Raw genomic sequence first — 21,580 nt, forward strand, 5'->3', positions numbered from 1 at the left:
TATGCAATAACTGGCCCTCTTCTCCTTCCACCCTCTCTATCTCTCTGAGGTCTCCAGGAAGCTCAGGACTAGGCCAGGGACCTATAGGGCTCAGCTTGGTCAGCTGGACTGCTGTTGGTCTGCCTCTCCGTCCCAGGCATAATTTGCTCTACCATCTGTGACTCTTCTGTGGCTGGTGGTGGGGTTTGAGGGTGTGGGGGAGCCTTCAGACCTTTCCCTCCTTTGAGACCAATCCTCTGTTCGTTCTGGGTTGGCAGATTACAATCCACCATATGGGTGGTCTAAGACCAGCCTTTGGTCCAGGCCCAAGACCAGGCTCTGGGGGCTCACCCTGTGGGGCCCAGCATTCATCTCCAGCCTGCTCACCCTTGTGCTCTACCTTGGTGTGCTCTGGGTCCTGTAGCTGACTCAGGGGGAAGCTTGGCATGATGCCCCAGCTCAGATCCGCCTGTGCTGAGCTCTCTTCGTAGCCCTGGATTGGGCCCTGTAGACTCCTGGGCCATGGTCCCAGAGAAACCTCCATGGTCACACTAACCCAGAGCCTGCTGTGGTCCTCGTGGGCAGTGGGGGCTGGGGGTGGGGTGGGAGGACCCGGCCCCACACTTGGGGAGATGCTTTGGATGTCCAGATCAATGAGCTCCTCGCCAATCTCCAACTTGGAGCTCTGCCATGACAGTGACCAGCAGATGGGACTGCTCAGCCCAGAGGGATCAGGGCACTGCCAGGCCATTATCATTGCTTCTTCTGCAATCGACCTTCTGCTCCCAGATCAGGCACAGACCTAGGCCAGATCACATAACCACCCGGGACAAAAGAGATCCACCTAGAGGGTTTGGTATAAACTTCGGGTTGAAGGGCACTGCCTGGGCGCATTCCATCCTGACCAGCCAGCTTGGGACAGCACTGTGAATGTTTCTGGCCTACCGGGCTTCTCACCCCTCATCAGCCTGCCAATGCTGGAGGCAGACCCACCCCACAGGACAGGAACACCCACCCCCAACACCACTCCACACATCCAGGGAAGGGACAGAGTGCTACCCAGCTAGCATCAGGGTGGTGGCCTGGCCTGGGGCTCTCAGGATTGCCTTTGGGGTCCTCTCACACAATGGCCCAAGGCCACTCACGTGAGCCTTGACCCAACGTCGACAGCCCTGGAGGAACACCCTGACTGTGACATTTCCTGAGGCCACAGCCCCAGCACATGGGAACACAGCACAGCCATGTTTAGAGCCACGTGAGCTGGGGAGGGGGCTCCTCTAGGATGTGGATGCCTCATTCCCCAGGTTCCAGGTTCTGTTGGGCTCTATTGCCAGGGAAGTGAGGTCACCTCCTGGGGTTCCCTGGCCCAGACCAGTGACACCAACACGGCCTGGGCAGAGCCAGGGCCCCGGCTCTGTTGACATAACTGCTTTCAGATACGGTGGCTCTCCTCCGTGTCATCTGGGATGTTGCCATGTACAAACCATTGGACTCTCCTCCCGAGTCTCCCCATCTTCAGGGTGGCACTCATTCTGGCATCGACTTCCTAAGGAAATCATTAGGCAGATAGACCTAAAAGCACCTACAGTGCCTGTCAAACCATTAGGCTGGTATCACATGGAGCACAGGTACACACTGCACAAAGGAAGGATTGCCTCAGGGTTGGCCTAGTGCAGAATCCAGCTGAAACAGGCTTGGGTCTACTCTGGGATCTCGGGAGAGTCACTCATCCTATGGCCTACGTCCCACTCCCACTAAGGGAGGGCTAAAAGTCAAGAAATTTCAGACATCACCCCCTGTGGCTTACAACCTTCGAGGTCCCCCAGTTGCAGTTGATTCATGTTCACGTGTCTCATCTTGGCCTCTGGTGTAGGTTGCCCCTGCATTGGCTCCCGGCAGTCTTGCCTCCAGATCACATATCTTTGAGGAAATGCCCACCCCTCCAAAATGGATGGACATTGTTGATTTTGTCCTCGTCTATAGATGGAGTTAGGAAAATTCTATGACTTCTACTCAATTCCTCTCCCTTGTGATCGTGTGACTTGTGCGTGCGTGCACGCGTGAGCGCACATGTATTTGTATCCCTAAGTGTGATACATAATATGTATGTACTAGATATATATTATGTAGAAAAATATATGATACATAATATATATATTATACATATTGCCTATAATATATATTTTATGTATCCTAATCTTATTCTATATAATAAATTCATGATATAGAATATGTTTATTATATATAATCTGGGTATAATATGTATAGAATACCTACAGGTGCACATACGTAAACACAGACACATTGTTAGGGTTCAGCTTCGGGTTAGGGTTTTTGTGTTTCGAAGGCTTACATTGTGTGACTTCTCAGTTTGTTTTCCAGATGATCCCCCTCGTCAGTTCCATCACTGGAAAATCAATGTTTTCTCTAGTTCGCTCCGCTGCTTTTTTGTTGTGTGGACAATTTTCCTGTGCCTTCGAAAACGCTTTTCAGTCGCCTGGAGCCCCAACTGCCTTTATTGTGCTTCTGTTTCCCTTGCCTGAGGAGGCTGATCAACAGACATGCTTCTAAGGCAGAGGCCCAAGAAGGTAAAGCCTATGTGTTTCTTCTAGGCCTGGCCTGACTTCAGGTTTGACATTGCGGTAGTCGATTTGGTGTGAGGTTCTTGTTGTATGTGGCACGAGAAAGCAAACCAGTGTGATGCTTGTGCATGGAGCAGTCCAGTTACCCCAGCACCATTCATTGCACAGGCTATCTTATCCCCATCGGCCCTTCTCACTTCCTTTGACTGAACAAGCTTGGCTTTCTTTCAGAGCTCGCCTTTTCTTCCTTGGGTCTATGAGGATGTCTTGTGTGCCAATACCATGCGGTCTTGATGATGTTAGGTTTGCAGTCTAGTTGGAAAGTTGCAGGCAGCTTGGGATGTCCGAAGTCTGCACTTCTTTCTGAAGAGTGTATGGACAATCTCGAGGTTCTTTTGGGTTTCCAGACACATTTGGGAATTCTTGGTTGTACTTGTCTAAGAAAATCCGTGGGTATTTTGAGAGGAGTGGCATTGAATCTCTGGATATCCTCGAGGGTGTGGAATCATTTGCACAAGACAGACTCTTCCGATCCATGAGCACCACATATCTTTCCATGTTGGGTGTGTGTCATCTTCATTTTCTTTCGATATGTCTCTTGTCCCGTTTTCTGAGTTACGGTTCTTGTAGGTCATGGGTTAGTTGGACTCCTAGATATTTTCTTTGTGTTGTCCTCTGGGTTGTCTTCTTCCTTTCTCATTCGGATACTTTGTATTGTGTGTACAGAAAGGCAACCTATTTCTGTAGCATCGATGAAGTTTGTACCCTGCAATCGAACTGAGTTTCATGAGTTCTGTTTTGTTTTGTTTTATTTTATAGGGGGTGTCGCCTTCAGTATTTTCTATGCAGAGAATCAGGTCAATTGGAGTTTTTCCTCTGCTGAGGGTAATTCCTCTTTCTTCTTTCCATGCCATTATTATGGCGAGGACTGACTCCAGCTTGGTGAATGTAAGCAGCCAACATACCAGGGATAGGGTTAGGTGTATGCAATAACTGCCCTCTTCTCCGTCCTCCCTCTCCATCTCTCTGAGTCCTCCAGGAAGGGCAGGACTAGGCCAGGGCCAATAGGGCTCAGCTCGCTGAGCTGGACCACTGTTTGTCTGCCCCTCCATCCTGGCCGTAATTTGCTCTACTATCTGTGACCGTGCTCTGGCTGGGAGTGAGGGATTGAGGGGATGGGGGTGCCTTCAGTCCTTTCCCCCCTTTGACACCAATCATCTGTTTGTTATGTGTTGCAAATTGCAGTCACACTGATGGAGGTTTGAAGCCAGCCTTTGGTTCAGACGTAATACCAGCCTCTGTGGGCTTATCCTGTGGGGCCCAGCATTCAGTCCCGGCCTGCTCACATTTGTGTTCTGCATTGGTGTGCTCCAGGTCCTGCACGTAACTTGGTAGGAAGCTTGGCACAGTTCTCCATTCAGCGCCTGCTATGATGAGCTCTCTTCGTAGCCCAGGATTGGGCACATAGACTTTTGGTTGCTGGTTCCACAGCATCAACGGCTATCAGTCTCACTGGATATCAGTGTCCACATATAACAAGGGCAGCCACAGTATCAACAACTATCTGTCTCACTGGAAATTAGGGTCCACACATAACGAGGGCTGCCACAGGTCATCGGCTATCTGTCTGAATGGAAATCAGTGTCCAGATGTAACAAGGGTAACCACAGCTTCAATGGCTATTATTCTGAATGGTAATCAGTGTCCACATGTAAAAAAGGCAGGCACAACATCAAGAGCTATCAGTCCTACTGGAAAACAGTGTCCACATATAACACACACAACTACAGGACAACAGCTATCAGTTTCTCTTGAAATCACTGTCCACATATAACAAGGGCTACCACAGCATCAAGGGCTATCAGTCTCACTGGAAATACGTGTGCACATATAAAAAGGGCAACCACAGCATCAATGGCTGTCAGTCTCACTGAAAATCCTTGCCCACATATAACAAGTTCAGCCACTGCATCAACGGATATGACTCTCCCTGGAAATCAGTGTCCACATATTACAAGGGCACCATAGCATCAACGGCTGTCAGTCTCACTGGAAATAAGTGCCCACATATAACAAGGGCAACCAGAGCATCAACGGCAATCAGTCTCACTGGAAATCAGTGTCCACTTATAAAAAGTCCAACCACAGCATCAAAGGCTATCAGTCTCACTGGAAATCATTTCCCACATATAAAAAGGGCAGCCACTGCATCAAAGGATATCAGTCCCACTGGAAATCAGTGTCCAAGTATAACAAGGGCAACCAGAAGTCAACGGCTATCAGTCTTACTGGCAATCAGTGTTCACATATAACAAGGGCAACCAGAGAAACAACAGCAATCAGTCTCACTGGAAATTAGTGTCCACAGATAACAAGGGCACCAACAGCATCAAGGGCTATCATTCTCACTGGAAATCAGTGTGCACATAGAACAAGGGCAACCACAACATCAAAGGCTATCAGTCTCAATGGAAATCACTGTCCACATATAAAAAGGGAATCCACAGCATCAACGGCTCTTAGTCTGAATGGAAATCAGTGTCCATTTATAAAAAGTGCAGGCACAGCATCAACAACTATCAGTCTGCCTGGAAATCAGTGTGCACTTATAAAACGGGCAACTACAGGACAATGGCTATCAGTCCCACTTGTAATCACTGTTCATATATAACAAGGGTTACCACAGCATCAAGGACAATCAGTCTCACTGGAAATCATTGTGCACATATATAAAGGGCAACCACAGCATCAAAACCTGTCAAGACACCTGAAAATAAGTGTCCATATATAAAAAGGGCAACCACAGCATCAATCGCAATCAGTCTCACTGGAAATGTGTCCGCATATTAAAAGTCCAGCAACAACATCTAAGGCTATCTGTCTCACTGTAAATCATTGCGCACGTATAACAAGGCCAGCAACTGCAACAACGGCTATCAGTCTCACTGGAAATCAGTGTCCACATATAAGAAGGGCAACCACAGCATCAAAGGCTATCAATCTCACTAGTAATCAGTGTCCACATATAACAAGGGCAGACACAGCATCAACAGCTATCAGTCCCACTGGAATTCAGTGTCCATAAAAAACACGGGCAACTACAGGACAATGGCTATCAGGCTTCATGGAAATCAGTGTACACATAAAACCAGGGCAACCACAGCATCACCGGCTATCAGTCTCACTGGAAATCAGGGTTGAAATATAACAAGGGCAGCCACAGGTCAACGGCCAGCAGTCTCCATTAAATTTAGTGTCCACATATAAAAAGGGCACCCACAGCATCATTGGCTATCAATCCCACTGGAAATCAGTGTCCACATATATCAAGGGCAGCCACAGTATCAAAGGTTTTCAATCCCACTGGAAATCAGTGTCCACATAAGACATGGGCAACCACACGTTAACGGCCTTCAGTCCCAATGGAAATCAGTGTCCACATTTAGCAAGGACAACAACAGGTCAACGGCTATCAGTAACATTGGAAATCAGTGTCCACAGATAAAAGGGCAAGCACAGCATCAATGACTATCAGTCTCACTGGAAATCTGTGTTCACATATAACAAGGGCACCAACAGCATCAACGGCTATAACTCTCACTGGAAATCAGTGTCCAGATATATGAAGGACAAACACAGGTCAACGGCTATGAGTCTCAATGGAAATCAGTGTCCACATATAACAAGGGAAACCAAAGCATCAACAGCTATCAGTCTCACTGCAAATCAGCATCCACATATAACAAAGGCAGCCACAGATGAACAGCTCTCACTCTCAATGGATTTAAGTGTTCACATTTAACAAGGGCAACCACATTTCAACAGCTATCAGCCTCATTGGAAATCAGAGTCCACACGTAACGAGGGCAGCCACAATTCAATGGCTATCAGTAACATTGGAAATCAGTGTCCACATATAACAAGGGGAACCACAGGTCAACGGCTATGTCTCACTGGAAATCAGTGACCACATATAACAAGGTCAACCATCACATCAACGTATATCAGTTTCATTGGAAATCAGTGTCCACATATATCAAGGGAAAGCACAGCATCGATGGCTATCCATCTCACTGGAAATCAGTGTGCACATATAACAAATGCAACCACAATATCAACGGCTATCAGTCTCACAGGACATCCATGTCCACATATAAGAAAGTCAGCCAAAACATCAACGGATATCAGTCTTATGGGAAATCGGTGTCCACATATTAAAAGGGCATCCACAGCATCAGCTGCAATCAGTCTCACTGGAAATCAGGTCCACATACAACAACGGCAGTCACATCAACAGCTGTCACTCTCACTGGATTTAAGTGTCCACATTTATCAAGGACAACCACAGGTCAATGGCTATCAGCCTCACTGGAAATCATTGTCCACATGTAACAAGGGCAACCACAGCATCACTGTCTATCAGTCTCACTGTAAATCAGTGCCCACATATAACAGGGGCACCAACAACATCAATGGCTGTCATTCTCACTGGAAATCAGTGTCCAGATATATCAACAGGAAAACAGAGTTAAACAGCTATGAGTCTCACTGGAAATCAGTGTCCATATATAACAAGGGGAACTACAGGTCAACGGCTATGTCTCAGTGAAAATCTCTTTCCACATATACAAGGGCAACCACAGGTCAACAGCTATCATTCTCACTGGAAATCTGTGTCCACATATAACAAGTCCAACCACAGCATCAAAGGGTATCATTCTCACTGGAAATCATTGTCCACGTATTACAAGGGCAAACACAGCATCAACGGCTATCAGACTCACTGGAAACCAGGGTCCACATATAATGAGTACAGCCACAGGTCAACGGCTATCAGTCTCATTGGAAATCAATGTCCACATATAACAAGGTCAGGCACAGCATCAACAACTATCAGTCCCACTGGAATCCAGTGTCCACACATAACACAGGCAACTACAGGACAAAGGTTTTCAGTCTCACTGGAAGTCAGTGTACAGATAAAACAAGGGGAATCACAGCATCAGCGGCTATCGGTCTCACTGGAAATCTGGGTCCACATATAACAAAGGCAGCCACAGGTCCACGGCTATCAGTCTCACTGGAAATCAGTGTCCACATATAAGAAGGGCAACCACAGCATCAACGGCTATCAATCTCACTAGTAATCTGTGTCCCTATATAACAAGGGCAGGTGCAGCATCAACAGTTATCATTCCCACTGGAAATCAGTGTCCACATATAACACGGACAACTACAGGACAACGGCTATCAGTCTCACTTGAAATCACTGTCCACCTATAACAAGGGCGACCACAGCACCAAGGGCTGTCAGTCTCACTGGAACTCAGTGTCCACATATAAAAAGTGCAACCACAGCATCCACGGCTATCAGTCACAATGGAAATCATTGCCCACATATAACATGGGCAACCACAGCATCAATGGCGATCCTTCTCACTGGAAATCTGTGTCCTCTTATAACAAGGACAACCACGGCATCAACAGCTATCAGTCCCCCTGGAAATAAGTGTCCACGTATAACAAGTGCAACCAGATGTCAAAGGCTATCAGTCTCAATGGAAATCAGTGTCCACTTATAAATAGTCCAACCACAGCATCCAAGGCTATCATCCTCACTGGTAATCAGTGTCCACATATAACAAGGAAAATAGATAATCAATGGCTATCATTCTCAGTGGAAATCAGTGTCCAGATATATCAAATGCAAATACAGGTCAACAGCTATGTCTCACTGGAAATCACTGTCCACATATAACAAGGGCCACCACAGCATCAACGGCTATCAGTCTCACTGGAAATCCGGTTCCACATATAACAAGAGCAGCCACAGGTCAACGGCTATCAGTCTCACTGGGAATCAGTGTCCACATATAGCAAGGGCAGCCACAGCATCAACAGCTATCAGTCCCACTGGAAATACGTGTCCATGTATAACACGGGCAACCACAGGTCAATGGCTATCATTCTCAATTGAAATCACTGTCCACATATAACAAGGTCTACCACGGCATCAAGGGCTATCAGTTTCACTGGGAATTAGGGTCCACATATAACAAGGGCAGCCACAGGTCAAAGGTTCTCTGTCTCACTGGAAATCAGTGTCCACATATAACAAGAGCAACCATAGGTCTACGGTTTGAACCGTGCATATCCCGTGACACACAGAGTCTTTTCAATAGTAAATACTGTAGCACTACACAAGCTGAAGGTTGTTGTGTCCATGGATGTGGAATCTCAGATATGGGGGGGGGACCCCAAATACAATAAGCTGATTATAATTTATACAGAAATCTTGACTGCCTGGAGGTTGGCACCCTAAGACCATGTTGCTCAGGACTCAAAGTGCTTGCAAGCCTTTGGAAAATACGTTTTCCTTAAATGAAAATTTACATGTCTCAAGTACTTGGAATGGGAAAATTTTTCTTCCCAATATAACAGAGTTAAATAAAACTGGCTTTCTTCAGCCATCTAACACTTTGCAGCAGTTTTTTTCTTACCAACATACTGGAAAAATTACCTTATCCCTCCAAAAACAAACCTGAATAGCAGAGCCGAGTACAAGACCCTGGCCAACGATATGCTGACAAGCTCATCAGGAGTCAGGATGGAGACTGGTCCACAAACCCTCTTTAAGCTGATGGTCAACAGCTGTGTCACCACCAAAGGGTTCAAACGACAGCACTGGCAAAGGCTCGTACCCACAGTTTACCGATGGGCTCATGACAGGGTGAGGCCACTGTGCAGACACGATACTCCACATGATGTTCGTGTGCAAGGGGGCCATCTCATGCCAGCTAGCTGAGTCTGAAGTCTTCATGACTTGTACAGAAATCTCATTTCAGTAGGCTTAAAAACTGAACGTTATGTCAAAAAAAATCATGAAATCCTATACTTGTATGTAACATGAAGCAGCTTCCTCATCTCTGTTCATTTAACAGAAAAAACATGGTGACAGGAGATGGGGAGGTTGTGCTTGGCCTTTTGGAGAATTTCATCCCTAGACTAGTGACGTCCCACATCACTCCTGCCCTTCATCAGGTGATGGCCCTGCTGCTTCGCTCTACCTGGCCTCTGTGCTCCCGGCCCGTATTCCCCACCCAGACAGCTTTTGCATCTCTGATACGTTCCATGGGAAGAGGTGTGATGACTCAGCCTACATGTACTATATGCAAATATGCCTTGGGAAAGATTTTTAGAACATTTACCTCTGCCAGAAAAACTTGGTTTTCCATTTACCTTTATTCCACTGACAAAGCCACCTTGGCAGTATTGCTTATTATGAGATGAGTTATTTTCTGGCTTTTAATCATTACTGGGTATAGCCACTGATATGTATAAAGCCCTCCTCCTCCAGCCAGCTGGTTTATTTGTTAAACAAATATTTATTCAGTGCCTTTTCTGATCTAAAGTCACCAGCAACCAGCTGTGTCATAATAAATGGTTTTGAAAATGCAACTGCATCACATTTGGGTTTGCGTCATCGTCAGATTAATAGAGATGCCTGTGGTGAGGCTGCCCCCGGCTCAGCTAGAGGTTCCATTCAAACCCACCCCTCCAGGCTGGATTCCACAGCGCCCATCTGGGGGCAGCTGTCTGCTTGGAAATAAATATGGATGAAAATAACTCTGGGTCAGATGTCTAGCCTCAACTTCCAGGTCAGTAGCAAAAGTTCACAGAATCACATCACCCCTTAGTTGTCACTCACCTGGGGAAGCTGTGCCAGCTTCAGGCCTCATTTCTCTCTCTTTCTTTCACCCGAAAAGACGGAGCTGCCCACCACCACCACCACCAATCCCCCCCACCCCCCCACCCTCTCTTCAGGGTGAAGGATGGGCACCAACTGCAATACCTTCCTTCTGGGCTCATTGTTCTAAGACTACTACACTTTCCTGAATGGCCACCTTGAGAAATTTACAAAATCATTTCACGATCAAGGCCACTTGGTGGACCAGTGGAAAAACATTGCATGAAAATGTTTTCCTCCAATTGCACTCTTCCTTCTCTTTAGGACTCAGGTGTCACAGGATAGATCAAAGGATCTGACACAGAATGGAGATGTTGGAACTGGATGCAAGAGTCTCTTCCCTGTGTCAAGTACAAGGTGACTGTTTAGCTGTGTTCTACAGGACATTCACTCAGGTATTACAATAGCAACAAAATACCAAACACATGATTGGTTACTAAGGACTGGATTTTTTCTTGCTTTCCTTTGCTCACTCTTACCTTTCTTTCCATCCATACTAGCACTAAGTTGGATTTCAATCAAGTGACAGTTTGTTTCTAGACAATTAATTCTGGAAACAAGCAATTGCTGAAATTTTGGAAATATGTATCATGAGGCTACAAATAAAGTAGTCAGAAAGTGATCACTTGGTGGAGATGATTATTTGTTGTTCTATCTGGGCAAGTCTTACTTAACCTCATGTTCTAAAATGCTAACCTCTGCTACCTGCTTACAGACTGTGGAGGGTACACAGACCAGAAAACAATGTCAGTGTTTTCCTCTAATGAAAGTTCACACTTATGCCCAAAACACTGTCCAATTTCAGAAAACACATGAGTACTCACTTTTTTAGCCTAGGTCTTTGTGATGGTGTCAGAAATGGGTTTCTTCCTTTCCTTTACAGTTTTAGAAAATAATTCCTCAAACTCATGACAATCTATGGATGGCTCTTCAATTTTTTCCCAATAAGTGAAACACTGTAGTCTGTAAAGTTAAGCAAAAGGCCCATGAGAGAGCCATCAAACCAAACTGCAGGACATTATGGTGAGTGGGAACAGATGGGGACGGGGAGGACAGAGGCGGCAGAGGAGCAGGGAGAGGATAGCAGGCAGTGGAGGATGGATGGAGATCGAGGAGAAGATACTCTTTTCTGTACTATCACCATTTGTTTAATCAACGTGATGAGAAACAGCATCAATACAGAATGAGACCTTTGCCTGGAAAGAGTCATTTCCAGGAATTCTCAGTCATCAAGTCGCCATATAAAAACATAAAAGAACAACCCCTCTCGGTATGGCTCTCAAGGCAGGAAATGTCTGATATCTCACAAATCCAACCTGACCCATCAGCTTTGTGGGTTATTTGTGGGTTGAAAATGATTCACTTCATGCCCACAGAGGCACTTTTGTCTCCCCACCGCTGCCCATCACTGCATGTCACCTGACTCTTCAGTGACTGTGGAGTCATGTAGTACCACCTAAAAAGGGGAGATCCATTTAAAAAAAGCAGAACAAAAGAACTTCTTATACTGCATATGGATAAAATGTGTTTGGGGCACAGTTGGAAATGATGCCTTGACACATAGAAGTGACCCGGCAAATTACTCAGAGAATGAGCTGCAAAATCAGAAGTAGTCAAAATAGATAGGTTCCTCCCCCATTATGATTCAGTGAAGAGAAAATTAATATAAGAAATGAAAATGAAACTGGTAAATATCCTATTTCTAAATCTGTGCCACATCACATACACAAACACACACACACACACACACACAAATTCAAAGAGTCACAAGAACTTGGGACAAGGAAGTCCAGTGAAATTTAAAGGGCATGCTTTTTCTTGCACTGGCACATTCCACAGCCATGTCCCAGCACTGTCCCAGGGGTCAGGGAACCAGGTTATGGAACATGCACGGATAAATAATACACCAGCAGCGTACCTGCTGGGAGGCATTCTTTTACAAATATCATCTTTTATAAAAATCATATAAGTTTGTGATTTTATGACCTCACAGTGTTGCAAATCATCTACAGAAGTGCCATGAAATGCTCAGAACTAAATCGTTTCACACATGGGGTGTGGATGTGTGTATTTTTGTGTAGCACATTTCTGAATAGTAAAACAAGACTGTGCCTTCCAAAGGATGCAGAAAACATCCTCAAGAGTCAGTCTGTCTAAGTATTTGATTTACTTTTATAAGATATTTGTCAGAGTGAGGTTCTGCAATGAGGCAACAGAGCATGTATGCTAAGAAAAATATATCCCTCTATCTGTAAAATGTCAATCAAAAACTACATAGACAGAAATCTGTACATTGATTCATGTCATTTGTTTTATCCATTTGATACTTCTGGAGAAAAGTCTAAAATTGCTTCACTAAATACTGATGTAATCATCTACAGGCAAGTTTTATTTTTATTTATTTTATTTTTACTAATTTCCCCCCAGAGTTTTAAAGGAAAATGTTTCCCTCATATTGACAAATTGTGCAAAGATGAGCCCCGTTCATGTTATCTTTTACTGTGCAGCTGAATTCTCGTCCAATACAGAGGCTTCATCAGCCAACAAGTCTCTATTGGCTGCTTTCTGCTGCCTTTGTCCTGGTTCAACCCGAATCCAAACAAGCCAGTTGGCAATGGTGGAGGAAGAAATCCACACGCCTGCGGTGTTGGTGAAGTGCTACTCCCAGCTTGTGGTGGGAGAGGAAAACCTGATCCAGGAAGCAGAGGGGGTGGGGAAGTGGGGCGGCACCTGTTCAAGGAGGGGGAGGAGGGGGAGGAGCTAGAGGAGGCTGAATCCCCACACCTGGCAAAAGAGGAGGTGGGGCAGGAGGTATTCCTTCACTGGGAAGAGGGGGCGCATGAGGAATTCCCACTGCAGGAAGAGGTGGGGCAGGAGCAATTCCCACTGCGGGAAGAGGGGGGCAGGAAGACTTCCCACTCCGGGAAGAGGGGGGCAGGAGGAATTCCCACTCCAGGAAGAGGTGGGGCAGGAGGAATTCCCACTCTGGGAAGAGGCGGGGCAGGAGGAATTCCCACTCCGGGAAGAGGGGGCACATTAGGAATTCCCACTCCGGGAAGAGGGAGGCAGGAGGAATTCCCACTCCGGGAAGAGGGGGGCAGCAGGAATTCCCACTGCGAGAAGAGGGGGCAGGAGAAATTCCCACTGCAGGAAGAGGGGGCAGGAGAAATTCCCACTGCGGGAAGAGGGGGGCAGAAGGAATTTCCACTCTGAGAAGAGGTGGGGCAGGAGGAATTCCCACTCCGGGAAGGGGGGCTCAGCAGGAATTCCCACGCCGGGAGGAGGTAGGGCAGCAGGAATTCCCTCACCAGGCAAAGGTAGGGGAGGGGATGGCAGCATTTCTGGACCAGGCTGAGGAGGAGGTGAGGGGCACGGTGGGCTGGGCAGCACAGACCAGGGCGCGGCACCGGGTGGGGGCGGGTGGGGAGCCGTGGTGCTCAGATCAGGCATCTGGCGGGAGGACTTCGGAGACAGAGGCAGTGCGGGGGGAATGTCATGGCTGTTTTCAGAGGAGGGGAAAGCAGAGTGCTCGTGGCTGGTTTCAAACTCCGTGTGAAGAGAAGGATGGGAAGGCTGTGAGCTCGCCTGTCCTTGACCGTCAGACCAGGGCCGCGACGCGGGTGGTGGAGTCTGGAGGGACAGATGTGCGTCGAGCTGAACTGATATTCGCCTTGGAGACACCACCGAAGAAATATCTGCGCAGAATTTGGTCTGAGGTCCGGGAGGTGAGGACACCCCGGCTGAGTCCCCATTCGTGGCCTCAGGCAGGGCGCCCGTGGGAGGACGAGTCAGCGTCCCACCCTCCTCTGTCGGGGACGCCTGGATGGACTTTGCCTGTAAAATCTTTTGATGCCCTAAGTCCTTTTCTCCCAACCTGAGAGCTCGCAGACACGCGTCTCCGGAGGCGGCCACCTCCATGTCTGTGGCTGGGTACTGCTTCTCTAGCTCAGCTGTTTTGGTCCTCAGATCCTCAATGGTCTGCTCCAGCTGCTGAATGACAGTGGCCTGACCCTCAGATTTCATGTCACAAACTTCCTGAGGGGCAACAGAGACTTCACAGTTAAATATAAAATAAGGAATACTCAAAATACCAAAAACTAGTTTTACAAAATTAAGCAAAATGTATTTGTTTGTTATAATACTTCTAAACGCTCCCTCCACGGAAAGACACTATTGCTACTTCCACGTGTCCCTTCTTTTCCAGCCTCAGATTTCAAACTGGTTTACACACGTGACCATGAAGTCCTAAGGCCCTTGTCTAATCTTCGAATGAAATCATGGAAGACCGGCAGACCGCTGAAGAGGGAAGAAGAGGCTGAGTGACAGACCCACTTAATGCCACGATAGGCTATTCTCTTCCTGCCCAGTAACATCTGCTATTAGGACGTTCCCTAAAGACATTTTAAATCCTGAGTTTTAAAGGTAATCACAACCTTTAAAAGGTAATCTCTAAAAGAGTCTCCAATAAGATCATGGAAAATATTTCTGATATCCATACCGGCGTATGCATATGTCTTATGTGCATGTATACAACTTACATCACGTTTACTACAATTCAAATATTTTATCCAAGGCATTTCAGAAAGGGATGCCTTTGGTCACCACAATTTATGAAGATGGCTGAGAGCAACTGTGACCCCGTATGCGTCACCCTCACACGCACACAGTGTCTTCCTCTCCCAAAGGGACACTTTCAGGAAAAAGTGCTTTGGGTAGAGAAAAGGGGGGAGCCCTCTGGGTAAACTGATTACCAATAACAGATGAGTAAGAAGAAAAGACAAGAAAGAGGAATGGGTAGAGAAAAAGGAGGAAAGCAGGGACAGGAGGTAGGAGAGAAGCGGGGACAGACTCCAGCTGACTGAAGCTCAGGCTCACACACTTGCTCACACAGGCTCAACTGCTCCCTTAATGCTGGAATGAGAGGGGAGGGGGGAGGTCCCCATGTTCAGAACTGCTTCTCCAGAGCACCCAGGGCTTTTCATAGATGACTCCAACAGATGTCACCAAGAGGAGCCACCATCCATGGCACAGACACCTACTACCTTCCCCTCTTTTCATCTACAGTGAAGGAATAATTAAGAGGTTAATACAAAGATGACAAAAACTAGTGGGTTGGTCAAAAAGTTCATTCAGGTTTTTTCATCTCTTGATGGAAACCTAGGTTGTTTCCATAACTTGGCAATTATAAATAATGTTGCTACGAACATTGGGCTGCATGTATCTTTTCGAATTATTGTTTTCATTTTTATTTTTTCAGATAAATACACAGGAGTGAAATTGCTGGGTCACATGGTAGGTTTTAGTTTTTTTGAAAAACTTCCATACTGTTATCTGTAGTGCCTGCACCAATTTACATTCCCACCAACAGTGTATGTGGGGTCTGTTTTCTCCACATTCTCGCCAACGTTTGTTATTGTGTTCTCTTTTTTTACATTTTCTTTTTTATTATTTTTTGAAAATTTTATTGAAGTATAGTTGATTTACAACATGTTAATTTCTTCTGTACAGCAAAGTGACTCAGTTTTATATATATATATATAAATAGTTATTGTGTTCTTTTTGATGACAGCCATTCTGACACGTGTGAGGTGATATCTCATTGTGGTTTTGATTTTCATTTCTCTGAGGACTAATGATGTTGAGTATCTTTTCATGTGCCTGTTGGCCATCTGTATGTCATCTTTAGAAAAAACCTATTCAGGTCTTTTGCCTATTTTTAAATTGGGGTTTTTGGGTTTTGTTTTTAATATTTATTTATTTATTTAGGCTGCACCGGGTCTTAGTTGTGGCATGCAAGAACTTCGTTGTGGCATGCGGGATCTTTAGTTGCAGCATGTATGTGGGATCTAGTTCCCTGACCAGGGATCAAACCCAGGCCCCCTGCATTGGGAGCACAGAGTCTTAGTCACTGGACCACCAGGGAAGTCTCAGGGTTTTTGTTTTTTGATGTTGAGTTTTATGAGCTGTTTATATATTCTGGATATTAAACACTTATCAGTCACATAATTTGCAAATATTTTCTCCCATTCAGTAGGTTGCCTTTTCATTTTGTCAATGGTTTCCTTTGCCATGCAAAAGTTTTAAGATTAATTAGGTCCCATCTGTTTATGTTTTTATTTCTTTTGCTTTAGAAGACAGATCCAAAAAACATTGCTATCATTTGTGTTAAAGAGTGTTCTGCATATCTTTTTTCTAGGAATTTTATGGTTTCTGGTCTTACATTGATATTTAGGTCTTTAATCCATTTTGAGTTTGTTTTTGTGTAGGGTGATAGAGAATGTTCTAATTTCATTCTATTACATGTAGCTGTCCAGTTTTCCCAGCACCACTTATTGAAGAGACTGTCTTCTCCATTGTATACTCTTACCTCCTCTGCTGTAGAAGAATTTGACAATATAAGCTCAGGTTTGTTTCTGGACTCTCTATTCTGTTCCATGGCCTCCCCAGGAGACCCTCCAAGACCAGCAGGTAAGTCTGTCCCAGGGTCCTATGAAATTGTGGTTTTGCCCTTGTTTCTGGTGTGCATGAGATTTTGTGTGCGCCCTATAAGAGTGAAGCCTCTGTTTTCCCCAATCTCGTGTAGCTCCTGCAACCAAGCCCCACTGGGCTTAAGCCAAATGATCTGGGGTCTCCTCTTCCTAGTGTCAGACCCCCACACTGGGGGGCCTGACGTGGGGCTCAGAACTCTCACTCCTGTGGGAAAACCTCTGTAATATAATTATTCCCCAGTTTGTGGGTCATCCACCCAGAGAGTGTCAGATTTTATTATATCACAACTCCACCCCTCCTACCAGTTTTGTTGTGCTTCCTTCTTTATGTCTTTAATGTAGAGATATTTTCTGGTAGGTTTCAGACATTTTCAACAATGGTTGTTCTGCATATTTTTGTGATTTTGGTGTCCTCCTGAGAGGAGGTGGGCTTAGGGTTCTTCTACTCCACCATCTTGGCTGCTCTGTCAGGATTCACTCCCCTTTGTTGCATTTAATATTCTCTCTTTGCCTTTTGTTTTTGCCAATTACAATATGTCTTGGTGTGTTCCTCTTTGGCTTTGTCCTCTATAGGACTCTGCACTTCCTGCACTTGGCAACTGTTTCCTTTTCCCAGGTTAGGGAAGTTTTCAGCTATTATGTCTTCAATTATGTTCTCAGCCCCTTTCTCTTCTCTCTTCTCCTTTTGGGACCCCTACAATGCAAATATTAGTATGCTTGATGTTGTCCCAGGGGTCTCTTAAACTGCCCTCATTTCTTTTCATTCTTTTTCTTTTTTCTGCTCAGCATCAGCAGTTTCCACTGCTCTGTCTTCCAGCTTGTTGATCCATTCCTCTGTATCATTTACTTTACTATTGATTCCTTCTAGTATATTTTACATTTCAGTTATTGTATTCTGCATCTGTTTAGTTGTTTTTTATATTTTCTGACTCTTTGTTAAAAACTTCTAACTTCCCACTCTGTGCATCTATTCTTCTCCCAAGTTCTTTGATCATCTTTACAATCATTACCCAGAACTCTTTCCTAGGTAGATTTCCTATATCCACTTCACTCAGTTCTTCTTCTGAGGTTTTTATCTTGAACCTTCATCTGGAACATTTTCCCCTGTCACCTCATTTTCCCCAACTTGCTGTTTTTATTTTTATGGGTCTGGTAGGTGCATTTCCTGACCTTAGAGAAGGGGCCTTTTGTGGGAGACAGAGTTCCAGCAGCACACTCCCCTATCATCACCAGAGCCATATGCTCTAGGAGTCCCCCCTATGACGTCTGTTTGGGTCTTTCTGTTGTGGCAGGCTGATTATGGTCCAGTAGGCTTGGTGGCTCCCAGTCTATTTAGTTACCTGGTGTGCATTGTGCAGAGGCTGCTGGCCACTGGTTGGCAGAAATGGGTCACGAGGCAGCTGACTGCAGAACCTCAGGGAATCCCAGGGCTAGTGCTGGCTATCTGGTGGGCAGACTCAGGCTCCAGGTGATGCCAGGGCTGTTGCCTGCCCACTGGTGGGTGAAGTCAGGTTCTAGGGCAAGTACCAGCCTACTGGTGGGCAGAACCAGGTCCTGAGGTCTGGTTGCTGGGCCCCAGGGGTCCTAGAGCAGGTGTCGGATCACTGGTGAAGGAGGCCAGTTCCTAACAAAGATTTCTGTGGGTCCCGAGTTTTCTTGAAACTTGTGTTGGCCTGCTACTGGGCAGGGCCTGCTCTCTAGTGGGATGGCTGGTCCGCAGACTGCAGTGCTGTGGTTTTCTTACAGCTAGTGTCTGCACGCTGGTGGGTGGAACTGGGCCCAGAGACAACTATGGGCTCAAGGGGTTTTCAGGCAGCCAGTCTGCTGATGGATGAGGCTGTGTCCATGCCCAGTTAGTTACTTAGCCTGAGGTGTCCCAGCACTGGAGCCAAAATGGCCTTTGCCTGCACCAGTGTCCATGTCCACATGATAGAACAAGCTCCCCAAACAGCTGCCACCAGCGTCTATGTCTGCAGGGTGAACTGCAGGGAGAGGAGGTGAGCTTAGGGCCTTTCTACTCTACCATCTTACACACTTTCTCCCAAACTTCTTTTTTTTTTTTAAATTGAAGTATAGTTGATTTACAGTGTTGTGTTAATTTCTGCTTTAGAGCAAAGTGACTCAGTTATACACATATATACATTCTTTTTTATGTTCTTTTCCATTATAGTTTATCACAGGATATTGAATATAGTTCCCTGTGCTGTACAGTTGGTCCTTGTTGTTTATCCATTCTCTATATAATAGTTTGCATCTGCTCACCCCAACCTCCCACTCCATCTCTCCCCCACCCCCGCCTTGGTAACCCCAGGTCTGTTCTCTATGTCTGTGAGTCTGCCAAACTTAATTCTTAAACATTATTACCGCAGCCAGCTATTTTTCATCATAGGTTTAAGTATAATAAAAGAATGTATAAAACTTAAAAGCCATGAAGAAGAAGAGGAGGAAGAAGAAGAGAAGGAGAAGAGACTGATCCTAAATCAGGTTCTCACTAAAATTTAGTTTTAAAGGGAGAAAAGGGGGGAATTCCAGTGGTTAAGACTCTGCACTTCCACTGTAGGGGTCAAGGGTTCGATCCCTGGTCAGGGAACTGTGATCTCACATGCTGCATGGCACGGCCAAAAATAAAAAAAGAAAGAAAATTAAAAGAGAAAAGGAAAAAAGTGATCTTTGCAATTCTGTACAGAATCTATACGAGTGAATCCTTATAAATGGAGGAAAGATAACAAATCTATTTTAGTCAACACAGTAATATATCTTATATATCACCAATTTTGAGATTATTTATATTTTAAAATATTGCTTCAAACCTCTAAATTGTTACAAGTGGTAGAGTCTGCCATCCGCTTTGGACAAACAATTATATACAATAAGTCAGCCAAAATTCTTCCATTTCTGTATAATTTTATATGTGGGTGGTGTTGGTTAGTTCTTATAAATTGTTTGAATACTTACATATCACAAAAGACAAGTTGTCATTAAAAATAGTATGTTCACCAAAGTATTTTTCAAAATACAAGATTATCTGATTCCCAGAAAAAGAAATATTACTGTATTAAGGCTAAAACTGTCAAAAAGAAAGCCAAGATACATTCAAGGAATGCTTTTGCTGAAAACTTAATTTGCTCATCTTTGAAATGTTATTATGTTTACTGTGTAAGCAAGATACTTTCAGAGCCTAGAATATAAAACCACGTATAGGTAAGCTAACACTGTGATAGTTTATTCTATAAATGTTAATATGAGATATGCAATTCATTTTCTACAATATTCAGATTTTCAAGTTCTGCTAAATTCTAAGACCACGTTACTGTAGACATCTTTAATATTTGAATTCTACTCTTCACAGAAGTCTACAAATTCTCTATGTCTCATGCTCTGAGTTCTAAAACATTCTACGGCTTTGGAGAAAGCCAATGAGATTCCAGATTTACAATAAGGCAACACATGCTGTACATAATCCTATAGGAAAAGAAACCCAGATTTTAAATCGATAATATTATGCACAGAAATAAAGTGCAATCGATTTCAAGTTCAAAACGGAATTTCAAGTTTGAAAAGGAATTTCAAGAAAGAAGGAACTATCAGAATATATGGTGACTGGTAGATAACTCACCTCAGGCTCCTTAAAGTAGAATATATTATGGAAAAGAAGAGTATCACACAGAGAGCTAAAATAGCATCTCTGCAATCCTTACGATGAAAAAGATAAGGAATTACTGAAAATGGAATATTTCTGAATGGAAATGACAAGTGTCTTCCAACCCCTTCATTGCATAGATGAGAAATATGGGGTGCGGGGGGGGGTGTGTTCAGTTAGAAATCATCATTGATGGTGTAACTTTTGACATCTATGGCACTGATTGATAATCTGATTGATGGGAAGGTACAGTTACCATCATTAGTGAATAACCAGAGTGGAAGTAATAAACAACATGTCTGGGAAAGGGGTCAGAAAAAATGGAAATAAACAACCTTTTTGGTTCCCTCACATCTTCTGAATGCTCTCTCTCACTACTTGAATTGCAGCAAGGTCCTGCACTAACTCTAAAGGAAAATATTCCTCAACTCTCCCAATTAGTGCAAGGAAGAAAAACAGTCTTATCGCAGTTTTCCTTCAGTGATGATCTGTGGATAAACATCTCACCTTCTCACCACCCTCTGCACCAACACACAACTAGCCTCTAAGGTCATTAAACTTCTAAAGAACAGAGCTCACAGCAAGTCTGGTGGAGTGGCTCAGGGGTGTATGCACGTGTCTGCAAATGAAGGGAAAGCCCTGCAAGCAGTGATCTGGGAGCTGTAAATAAATTCTAGCTGGTTGTCAGGTTTGCAAATACAGAATCTATAAATAATGAGGATCAACACTACATCAAGACAGCAACTTTGGAAGCCAGAGTATTGCCCAGACATACGACAATAATGACAAGGCAACAGCTAACATTTGAAGTGCCCTACTATGGGCCAGGAGCTCTTCTAAGCACTTTATAAAAATTAGTGCATTTAAATCTCACAAAACCCTATGAGACCGGAGTTATCATTATCCCCATTTTGTAGAAGAGGAAATTAAGGCACGGAGAATAGAATACGTTGCTGAGGTTCCTCAGGTAACAGTGGGGTAACTGGGATTTGTGCCCAGGAAAACTGGTCCAAAGCCCAATCCTCAGTCACTATGGGGTGAACAGAAGAAGGATTTCTATGACTCCCCAACGAGCACCTCTGCTCTAGTCAGTGTGGTCCCCATATATTTCTTCATTCATCAAACATTTTCTGATCTGCCCAAA

The 21,580-nt window shown here is 44.8% G+C and overlaps 1 pseudogene; it reads right to left on the reverse strand.

Annotated features, from left to right (window-relative positions):
* Nucleotides 1-7,947: 7,947 nt before the first annotated feature.
* LOC133102252 (formin-2-like) overlaps nt 7,948-21,580 on the reverse strand; it is a 40,958-nt pseudogene continuing 27,325 nt past the window's right edge.

This window comes from Eubalaena glacialis, chromosome 12, assembly GCF_028564815.1.
Source record: "Eubalaena glacialis isolate mEubGla1 chromosome 12, mEubGla1.1.hap2.+ XY, whole genome shotgun sequence".
NCBI classification, from domain to species: Eukaryota; Metazoa; Chordata; class Mammalia; order Artiodactyla; family Balaenidae; genus Eubalaena; species Eubalaena glacialis.